Here is a 12500-nt window from a genome sequence, read left to right as displayed (position 1 = left end):
ATCCATATATATTTTTTTATATTCATATATTTTCATATATGTTATATGCATATGTATTCATAACCATATGCTTATATATTAATACTGGCGGTCTTCTGTTTAATATAATATTATTTTAATATTATATTGGTCAGCCGAACACCACCTACCCTATATACCTTTTCGAACACGGTTTCGTCAATCCGGTCATTTATTGTATGGGAAGTATGACTTTCCCACACATATTTGGATATCCATACGATTGCATATCCATATGAAAATATTTTTAATATTTTTAATATATTTTTAATATTTCCATATTTAATATAATATAATTAAATTATTATATTATATATTATATGGTAGGCTATCACCATCACCTACCATATATTTCATATACATATAAATATTTTCATATCCATATATATTTTTTTTATATTCATATATTTTCATATATGTTATATGCATATGTATTCATAACCATATGCTCATATATTAATACTGGCGGTCTTCTGTTTAATATAATATTATTTTAATATTATATTGGCAGGCTGAACACCACCTACCCTATATACCTTTTTGAACACGGTTTCGTCAATCCGGTCATTTATTGTATGGGAAGTATGACTTTCCCACACATATTTGGATATCCATACGATTGCATATCCATATGAAAATATTTTTAATATTTTTAATATATTTTTAATATTTCCATATTTAATATAATATATTTAAATTATTATATTATATATTATATGGTTTGCTAGCCTCATCACCTCACCTACCATATTTTCATATACATATAAATATTTTCATATCCATATATATTTTTTTATATTCATATATTTTCATATATGTTATATGCATATGTATTCATAACCATATGCTCATATATTAATACTGGCGGTCTTCTGTTTAATATAATATTATTTTAATATTATATTGGCAGGCTGAACACCACCTACCCTATATACCTTTTTGAACACGGTTTTCGTCAATCCGGTCATTTATTGTATGGGAAGTATGACTTTCCCACACATATTTGGATATCCATACGATTGCATATCCATATGAAAATATTTTTAATATTTTTAATATATTTTTAATATTTCCATATTTAATATAATATAATTAAATTATTATATTATATATATATGGTAGGCTAACAATCATCACCTACCATATATTTCCATATACATATAATATTTTTCATATTCATATATATTTTTTTTTTAATATTATTCATATATTTTCATATATGTTATATGCTATGTTTCATAACCATATGCTTATATATTAATACTTGATAATATTTAATGGCTTGGACTGGCAGATCTTCTTTTAATATAAATATTTTTTTAATATTATATTGGTAGGGAGAGGCCGAACACCACCTACCCTATATACCTTTTTGAACACGGTTTCGTCAATCCGGTCATTTATCGTATAGGAAGTACGACTTTCCCACACATATTTGGATATCCATACGATTGCATATCCATATGAAATATTTTTAATATTTTTAATATTCGTGAGTTTTTAAATAGGGACAGAAGGAATCTCTTGAATTGAATCATGCGCGTCACTAATAAGATGACGAGGCATTTGCGTAACTATGCGAAGGTAATTCAACGCCGCCGTCCTAATGTTTAAGTCTTATAACAATATATGTTTAATATTTTTAATATCCGTGAGGTCAGAAGGAATCTCTTGAATTGAATCATGCGCGTCACTAATAAGATGACGAGGCATTTGGCTACCTATGCGAAAGTAATTCAACTCCCGCCGTCTTAAGGTTTAAGACTTATAACAATATATGTTTAATATTTTTAATATCCGTGAGGTTTTAAATAGGGACAGAAGGAATCTCTTGAATTGAATCATGCGCGTCACTAATAAGATGACGAGGCATTTGGCTACCTATGCGAAAGTAATTCAACTCCCGCCGTCTTAAGGTTTAAGACTTATAACAATATATGTTTAATATTTTTAATATCCGTGAGGTTAAATAGGGACAGAAGGAATCTCTTGAATTGAATCATGCGCGTCACTAATAAGATGACGAGGCATTTGGCTACCTATGCGAAAGTAATTCAACTCCCGCCGTCTTAAGGTTTAAGACTTATAACAATATATGTTTAATATTTTTAATATCCGTGAGGTTTTAAATAGGGACAGAAGGAATCTCTTGAATTGAATCATGCGCGTCACTAATAAGATGACAAGGCATTTGGCTACCTATGCGAAAGTAATTCAACTCCCGCCGTCTTAAGGTTTAAGACTTATAACAATATATGTTTAATATTTTTAATATCCGTGAGGTTTTAAATAGGGACAGAAGGAATCTCTTGAATTGAATCATGCGCGTCACTAATAAGATGACGAGGCATTTGGCTACCTATGCGAAAGTAATTCAACTCCCGCCGTCTTAAGGTTTAAGACTTATAAACATATATGTTTAATATTTTTAATATCCGTGAGGTTTTAAATAGGGACAGAAGGAATCTCTTGAATTGAATCATGCGCGTCACTAATAAGATGACGAGGCATTTGGCTACCTATGCGAAAGTAATTCAACTCCCGCCGTCTTAAGGTTTAAGACTTATAACAATATATGTTTAATATTTTTATATCCGTGAGGTTTTAAATAGGGACAGAAGGAATCTCTTGAATTGAATCATGCGCGTCACTAATAAGATGACAAGGCATTTGGCTACCTATGCGAAAGTAATTCAACTCCCCCCGTCTTAAAGTTTAAGACTTATAACAATATAAATGAAAAATATTATTTTCATTTTTCACGTCACTAATAAGATGACGAGGCATTTGGCTACCTAAACGAAAGTAATTCATCTTCCGCCGTTATAAGGTTTAAGACTTATAACAATATAAATGAAAAATATTATTTTCATTTTTCACGTCACTAATAAGATGACGAGGCATTTGGCTACCTATGCGAAAGTAATTCAACTCCCGCCGTCTTAAAGTTTAAGACTTATAACAATATAAATGAAAAATATTATTTTCATTTTTCACGTCACTATTAAGATGACGAGGCATTTGGCTACCTAAACGAAAGTAATTCATCTTCCGCCGTTATAAGGTTTAAGACTTATAACAATATAAATGAAAAATATTATTTTCATTTTTCACGTCACTAATAAGATGACGAGGCATTTGGCTACCTATGCGAAAGTAATTCAACTCCCGCCGTCTTAAAGTTTAAGACTTATAACAATATAAATGAAAAATATTATTTTCATTTTTCACGTCACTAATAAGATGACGAGGCATTTGGCTACCTATGCGAAAGTAATTCAACTCCCGCCGTCTTAAGGTTTAAGACTTATAACAATATATGTTTAATATTTTAATATCCGTGAGGTTTTAAATAGGGACAGAAGGAATCTCTTGAATTGAATCATGCGCGTCACTAATAAGATGACGAGGCATTTGGCTACCTATGCGAAAGTAATTCAACTCCCGCCGTCTTAAGGTTTAAGACTTATAACAATATATGTTTAATATTTTTAATATCCGTGAGGTTTTAAATAGGGACAGAAGGAATCTCTTGAATTGAATCATGCGCGTCACTAATAAGATGACGAGGCATTTGGCTACCTATGCGAAAGTAATTCAACTCCCGCCGTCTTAAAGTTTAAGACTTATAACAATATAAATGAAAAATATTATTTTCATTTTTCACGTCACTAATAAGATGACGAGGCATTTGGCTACCTAAAAGAAAGTAATTCATCTTCCGCCGTTATAAGGTTTAAGACTTATAACAATATAAATGAAAAATATTATTTTCATTTTTCACGTCACTAATAAGATGACGAGGCATTTGGCTACCTAAACGAAAGTAATTCAACTCCCGCCGTCTTAAGGTTTAAGACTTATAACAATATAAATGAAAAATATTATTTTCATTTTTCACGTCACTAATAAGATGACGAAACAGTTAGTAGGCCACAATTAGTAGGGAAACGTGGACAACCCGTGATAAATCCTTATATGCTTTCTTAGATATAGCATATAAAGATTTTTTATACTAAATATACATATTTACACATGCATATTTACATTTTTTTTATATTTCGAATCATCAAGCAAAGGATAAGCTTCAGTGGATCGCAGTATGGCAGCTGCTCAACCACTTACAACACCTTGCCCGTTACAAAAGTCGTTTACAATTGATTCTAGGCTTTGTCATTGTATTAAATAATGTTTTCATATGTAACTAGCATGGCATCAGGTGATCAAAGATCCTCCCAATTTACTATGTTACAAATTACATTGGCATCACATCCATTGTCGTTTAAAATATAAATAATAAACTTTAAATGGTTTAGAAGCCATACAATGCAAATTGCCCCTTATTTATCATTGCAGTCCAGCACGGATACGACCTTAGAGGCGTTCAGGCATAATCCAACGGACGTAGCGTCATACCACTGTTCGCTCGAACAAGTATTGTGCCATTGGTCCGTACCTGCGGTTCCTCTCGTACTACGCAGGAATGCTGTCGCAACAACGTTTTGTCATTAGTAGGGTAAAACTAACCTGTCTCACGACGGTCTAAACCCAGCTCACGTTCCCTTGCATGGGTGAACAATCCAACGCTTGGTGAATTTGCTTCACAATGATAGGAAGAGCCGACATCGAAGGATCAAAAAGCGACGTCGCTATGAACGCTTGGCCGCCACAAGCCAGTTATCCCTATGGTAACTTTTCTGACACCTCTTGTTAAAAACTCTTTAAACCAAAAGGATCGATAGGCCGAGCTTTTGCTGTCCCTGTGTGTACTGAACACCGAGATCAAGTCAGCATTTGCCCTTTTGCTCTATGTGTGGTTTCTGTCCGCACTGAGCTGGCCTTGGGACACCTCCGTTATTATTTGAGAGATGTACCGCCCCAGTCAAACTCCCTACCTGGCAATGTCCTTGAATTGGATCATACCTGAGTAATTGGAGTTATACCAAATTTTCAAATCGATAATACATGAATGCATCTCTCATTAAAGAATTTGTTTGCGATTATATAACAAACTCGTGATACTTTGATCAAGAAGCTTGCATCAAACCCAATACCATAAGATATAATAAATATATCCGTATAATGGCTAGGAAATGATACACGTTCCATTTAATCAAGTAAGTAAGGAAACAATAAGAGTAGTGGTATTTCATTGTCGATACCAAACCGAAGTCTAATATCTCCCACTTATTCTACACCTCTTATGTCTCCTTACACTGCCAGATTAGAGTCAAGCTCAAAAGGGTCTTCTTTCCCCGCTAATTATTCCAAGCCCGTTCCCTTGGCTGTGGTTTCGCTAGATAGTAGATAGGGACAGAAGGAATCTCGTTAATCCATTCATGCGCGTCACTAATTAGATGACGAGGCATTTGGCTACCTTAAGAGAGTCATAGTTACTCCCGCCGTTGACCCGCGCTTACTTGAATTTCTTCACTTTGACATTCAGAGCACTGGGCAGAAATCACATTGTGTCAACACCCGCTAGGGCCATCACAATGCTTTGTTTTAATTAGACAGTCGGATTCCCCAAGTCCGTGCCAGTTCTGAATTGATTGTTAATTGATAATCGTTATAATTAATAAGAACTAATTGGTTTGACCCAACTAGTATTCTTAAAAATTTTAGCAAGAAAGTTCCACAATTGGATACGTAACTAAACTATCCGGGGAACAAGTTACAACCATAAATGATTATAACTCTATTTACCCAGAACGAGCACATAAACCATATTATTGTTTCCCAATCAAGCCCGACTATCTCAATCTTCAGAGCCAATCCTTATCCCGAAGTTACGGATCTAATTTGCCGACTTCCCTTACCTACATTATTCTATCGACTAGAGACTCTTCACCTTGGAGACCAGCTGCGGATATTGGTACGGCCTGTTGAGAAGTTTGCGTATCCCCACCATAAATTTTCAAGGTCCGAGGAGAAAATATCGACACAACAGTATATGTCATGCTCTTCTAGCCCATCTACCATATCTCTCTGCGAAAGACTTCCATGGTAGTACGACTATAAAACAGAAAAGAAAAACTCTTCCGATATCTCTCGACGGCTTCTTTATGGTCGTTCCTGTTGCCAGGATGAGCACGAGGCCCATATTTAATAACAAACGGATACTCAACAGGTTACGGAATTGGAACCGTATTCCCTTTCGTTCAAAATTATTCAAGTATATAATTTTCACAATAATTGTAATATTTATTTTTACTTGAAAATTTTCGGCTTTCGCCTTGAACTTAGGACCGACTAACTCGTGATCAACCACTGTTCACACGAAACCCTTCTCCACTTCAGTCCTCCAAGGTCTCATTCGATTATTTGCTACTACCACCAAGATCTGTACCAATAGCAGCTCCATGCAGGCTTACGCCAAACACTTCTACGCATACCATTGTACCTTCCTACTCACTAAAGTTTCAAAATTTATATTACAAGTAATATAAATCATCTACTTTAGCGGTAATGTATAGGTATACAACTTAAGCGCCATCCATTTTAAGGGCTAGTTGCTTCGGCAGGTGAGTTGTTACACACTCCTTAGCGGATTTCGACTTCCATGATCACCGTCCTGCTGTTTTAAGCAACCAACGCCTTTCATGGTTTCTGCATGAGTTGTTAATTTGGGCACCGTAACATTACGTTTGGTTCATCCCACAGCGCCAGTTCTGCTTACCAAAAGTGGCCCACTGGGCACATTATATCATAACCTTAAACTTCATATCAAGAAAGTTAAGGTTCTTACCCATTAAGAGTTTGAGAATAGGTTAAGATCGTTTCGACCCTAAGGCCTCTAATCATTCGCTTTACCAGATAAGATTATTTTATATAACATTAAAATGCACCAGCTATCCTGAGGGAAACTTCGGAAGGAACCAGCTACTAGATGGTTCGATTGGTCTTTCGCCCCTATACTCAATTCTGACAATCGATTTGCACGTCAGAACTGTTTCGGTCTTCCATCAGGGTTTCCCCTGACTTCAACCTGATCAAGTATAGTTCACCATCTTTCGGGTCACAGCATATCTGCTCAAGGTACGTTCCAGTTAGAGGCATAAATAATATAAATATTATTATACATAACTATATAGAACGCCCGGGATTGTGTTAATTAACTATAAAATAGTTAAAAAACTAATCCCATTAATAGTCAAGTTAATTACGCTATTAGGTTTATATCCCAATAACTTGCACATATGTTAGACTCCTTGGTCCGTGTTTCAAGACGGGTCCCGAAGGTATCCTGAATCTTTCGCATTGTTAATCATACAAGTGCATATAATAAACACAAAATCAATGATAATTATGCCATTATATAATTCCGAAAAATTAACGCACTGTATTCTTATTAATCTATCAACACTTTATCAAATTAATGACATTTATCCTATGTTAAAATGCAAGCATAATAATTTGAATAAACTATAAGTCATATTTTATGATAAATTATATATGTTAATAGATTACAATGTCCTTATATGGAAAAATGCACACTATTTCTATAATATTATTTAAATATTATAACTTTAATGATGAATTTTCCATAATGGATATTCAGGTTCATCGGGCTTAACCTCTAAGCAGTTTCACGTACTATTTAACTCTCTATTCAGAGTTCTTTTTCAACTTTCCCTCACCGTACTTGTTTACTATCGGTCTCATGGTTATATTTAGTTTTAGATGGAGTTTACCACCCACTTAGTGCTGCACTATCAAGCAACACGACTCTTTGGAAACATCATCTAGTAATCATTAACGTTATACGGGCCTGGCACCCTCTATGGGTAAATGGCCTCATTTAAGAAGGACTTAAATCGTTAATTTCTCATACTAGAATATTGACGCTCCATACACTGCATCTCACATTTGCCATATAGACAAAGTGACTTAGTGCTGAACTGATTTCTTTTCGCTCGCCGCTACTAAGAAAATCCTTGTTAGTTTCTTTTCCTCCCCTAATTAATATGCTTAAATTCAGGGGGTAGTCCCATATGAGTTGAGGTTGTATAAAGCAATGTATATATATATATAAACAATATATCTCTATGAAGAACAATATATTTGATATATTTTCAATTTTCGCATCTTTAAATAAGAGACAATTCTAGTTTAAAAAATTGTTATTTTCTTTATGCTAGTCTTTTTTCAGTATTATTTGAATTGAAAAAAAGAATTGTATATCTTCATTTTTTCTTTTATAAATATTTGAGATAATTGCTTTTATATTTAATATTATGAATATATAAATATATCCAATAATATACCATATGCATATCATTATAAAAATATATAATAATAAGCAACTTTATTAGCATAGTCTTACAACCCTCAACCATATGTAGTCCAAGCAGCACTATAAAATTAATTAAAGTACATAACAGCATGGACTGCGATATGCGTTCAAAATGTCGATGTTCATGTGTCCTGCAGTTCACACGATGACGCACAGTTTGCACACGATGACGCCACAGTTTTGCTGCGTTCTTCATCGACCCATGAGCCGAATGATCCACCGCTTAGAGTTTTATAAATATATATAAATATACAATTCGTCAATGTATGGGTTTTTTCATGTTGCGCAAATTTTAAAAATACATCACGCAACGCATGTATATTAATGCAATTTATATCAATATCGTCTATCATATAAAGTTAATTTTTATATACCTAAAATAATTGTTGCGAAATGTCTTAGTTTTATATAATCAATATAAATATAATTTATATTGTTTTAATATTATATAAAGCATTAACCTGTATATCAGGTACAACAATGTATATTTTAGGTGTTGCATTTATCAATGTATGCGCATAATTTAATATGAACAATACATCACGCAACGCATGTATATTAATTAAATATACACGCAATTTATATTGAAGACAACAAATGGTCTATATATTCAATATAATATATATGTCTTTTATTTTTGGGTAATTTTTATTTATATATTTATATATAATAAATATTTTAATAACGGATAAGATTCATTCAATAATGATCCTTCCGCAGGTTCACCTACGGAAACCTTGTTACGACTTTTACTTCCTCTAAATAATCAAGTTCGTGGAACGTCTGCGAAAGAACCGTAACACACAAGGCGTCACAGTGATCACGTCCGGAGACCTCACTAAATAATTCAATCGGTAGTAGCGACGGGCGGTGTGCACAAAGGGCAGGGACGTAATCAATGCGAGTTAATGACTCACACTTACTAGGAATTCCAAGTTCATGTGAACAGTTTCAGTTCACAATCCCAAGCATGAAAGTGGTTCAGCGGTTTACCCGGACCTCTCGGTCTAGGAAATACACGTTGATACTTTCATTGTAGCGCGCGTGCAGCCCAGGACATCTAAGGCGATCACAGACCTGTTATTGCTCAATCTCATTATTGCTAGACGCAATTTGTCCATTTAAGAAGCTAGTATCCTTATAATGGGACAAACCAACAGGTACGGCTCCACTTATATAAACACATTCAAACACAATAAACATTTTACTGCTACCATGAATGAAGGCTATATAAGCTTCAACACCATAATCCTGAAGATATCTATTTAATATATTTGAGTCTCGTTCGTTATCGGAATTAACCAGACAAATCACTCCACGAACTAAGAACGGCCATGCACCACCACCCATAGATTCGAGAAAGAGCTATCAATCTGTCTTACACACTTATGTTCGGACCTGGTAAGTTTTCCCGTGTTGAGTCAAATTAAGCCGCAGGCTCCACTCCTGGTGGTGCCCTTCCGTCAATTCCTTTAAGTTTCTGTTTTGCAATCATACGCCCCCGGAGCCCAAAAGCTTTGGTTTCCCGGAAGCGACGGAGAGAGCCATAAAAGTAGCTACAACCAATTGCTAGCTGGCATCGTTTAGGGTTAGAACTAGGGCGGTAGCTGATCGCCTTCGAACCTCTAACTTTCGTTCTTGATTAATGAAAACATCTTTGGCAAATGCTTTCGCTTAAGTTTAGTCTTACGACGGTCCAAGAATTTCACCTCTCGCGTCGTAATACTAATGCCCCCCAACTGCTTCTATTAATCATTACCTCTTGATCTGAAAACCAATGAAAGCAGAACAGAGGTCTTATTTCATTATCCCATGCACAGAATATTCAGGCATTTGAAGCCTGCTTTAAGCACTCTAATTTGTTCAAAGTAATTGTACCGGCCCACAATAACACTCGTTTAAGAGCACTAATGCAGGTTTTTAAATAGGAGGAACATATGAAAAAATACAAGTATTTAAACATATATAGGAGCTCCACCGGTAATCCGGTTACATAGATATAGGTATCGTACTAACTACAATTGTATGTTGTACTACCCGTATGAGCACAAGTTCAACTACGAACGTTTTACCGCAACAACTTTAATATACGCTATTGGAGCTGGAATTACCGCGGCTGCTGGCACCAGACTTGCCCTCCAATTGGTCCTTGTTAAAGGATTTAAAGTGTACTCATTCCAATTACAGGGCCTCGATATGAGTCCTGTATTGTTATTTTTCGTCACTACCTCCCCGAGCTGGGAGTGGGTAATTTACGCGCCTGCTGCCTTCCTTAGATGTGGTAGCCGTTTCTCAGGCTCCCTCTCCGGAATCGAACCCTGATTCCCCGTTACCCGTTGCAACCATGGTAGTCCTAGATCTACCATCAAAGTTGATAGGGCAGACATTTGAAAGATCTGTCGTCGGTACAAGACCATACGATCTGCATGTTATCTAGAGTTCAACCAATATAACGATCTTGCGATCGCTTGGTTTTAGCCTAATAAAAGCACATGTCCCATAAGGTTCATGTTTTAATTGCATGTATTAGCTCTAGAATTACCACAGTTATCCAAGTAACTGTTAACGATCTAAGGAACCATAACTGATATAATGAGCCTTTTGCGGTTTCACTTTTAATGCGTGTGTACTTAGACATGCATGGCTTAATCTTTGAGACAAGCATATAACTACTGGCAGGATCAACCAGAATAATGTTTATATCTTTGATATATTTCATTTTCATATTGATATATAGAAATCAAAGATTGCAAATATTTGTATAAATTAAAATATTAACGAATTTGGCCAATTATTATATGGCATTCAATATTCGTTCATTTATTAAAATATATATATATATATATATATTTATAATATATCCCTCGGGTGCCCAACGCATACACCTCAGGGTATATTTTTTTTCTGGGTTTTTCTTCAACCCTTGTTTGTGTTAGGGTATTTATATGAGCGGGCGGTCTTTTTATTTATATAAGCCTTTTTTAATATTTTTTTTAATAAAATACAATATTATGCATATATTTAATTCTAAAATATCTTTATATTTTCACATACAACAATTTGTATATATTCACATATATATATTTGCTTAATTTTATAATAAAATTATCGCATATGTATTTTGATAAGAAATTTTAAAGTTATTTTCTTTGTATAGAATAGTCTAGTTTTATATGATATAAAACTAAGCACTTTTAATTTTCATATTTTATATATTTTCATATATATGTTTATTCATATTTATTTATACAATAATAATAATAATAATATTACTACTATTATCATATAACGTATATGAAATTAAATTTAATTCCATATACTTCTAGGATCTAATAAAAAGAATTTTTTATTTGCCTAGAACCAGAAATTAACGATAATAATTGAAACTTGTCAAATTATAATTTATAATAAGACGTAGACGCTTCAACGATATTATCTAAGTATACAATATAGTGTATATATAATATATAATATAGTATGTTTTATATTATATAGATAGGCTTACACCACCTACCATAGATAACCTTTTTGACCACACTTTCGTCAAGCTGGGTATTTATTTGCCTTCTTTCCCTCACCTAAAAATACTCATCGGTATTTTAGTATATTCATATAATATAATAATTATACTATATTGGTAGGACGACACCACCTACCCTATATACCTTTTTGAACAAAACACTTTTCGGTCAAGCTGGGTATTTATTGCCTTTTACCCTCACCTCAATAACTCATCGGTATATTTCATATATGTTTAGTATTCCATATGAATATGTATATCCATATCCATATCCATATCCATATCCATATGAAAATAATTTAAATATTTCCATATTATTATAATATAATAAATATTATTATATTATATATATATGGTAGGCCTATCCCATCACTACCATATATTTCATATACATATAAATATTTTCATATCCCATATAGTTTTTTATATTCATAATATTTTCATATATGTTATATGCATATGTATTCATAACATATGCTCATATATTAATACTGGCGGTCTCTGTTTAATTAATATTATTTTAATATTATATTGGCAGGCTGAACACCACCTACCCTATATACCTTTTTTGAACACGGTTTCGTCAATCCGGTCATTTATTGGTATGGGAAGTATGACTTTCCCACACATATTTGGATATCCATACGATTGCATATCCATATGAAA

General features: G+C 33.7%; 2 non-coding genes and 1 pseudogene across 2 annotated transcripts; all 3 read right to left on the bottom strand.

Moving 5' to 3' along the window:
- Positions 1-4079: 4079 nt before the first annotated feature.
- Positions 4080-8026, bottom strand: LOC138927045 (large subunit ribosomal RNA). The gene has a single exon (XR_011443687.1). It is a non-coding gene; the product is annotated as a large subunit ribosomal RNA (ribosomal RNA).
- A 317-nt stretch (positions 8027-8343) lies between these two features.
- LOC138927042 (5.8S ribosomal RNA) lies at positions 8344-8545 on the bottom strand (annotated as a pseudogene).
- A 472-nt stretch (positions 8546-9017) lies between these two features.
- On the bottom strand, positions 9018-11006 carry LOC138927044 (small subunit ribosomal RNA). Its single transcript, XR_011443686.1, has one exon. It is a non-coding gene; the product is annotated as a small subunit ribosomal RNA (ribosomal RNA).
- Positions 11007-12500: the final 1494 nt, after the last annotated feature.

This window comes from Drosophila bipectinata, unplaced genomic scaffold (assembly GCF_030179905.1).
Source record: "Drosophila bipectinata strain 14024-0381.07 unplaced genomic scaffold, DbipHiC1v2 scaffold_150, whole genome shotgun sequence".
NCBI lineage: Eukaryota > Metazoa > Arthropoda > Insecta > Diptera > Drosophilidae > Drosophila > Drosophila bipectinata.
The sequence above is the reverse complement of the archived record's forward strand: the minus strand, read 5'-3'. Positions and strand labels throughout refer to the sequence as shown.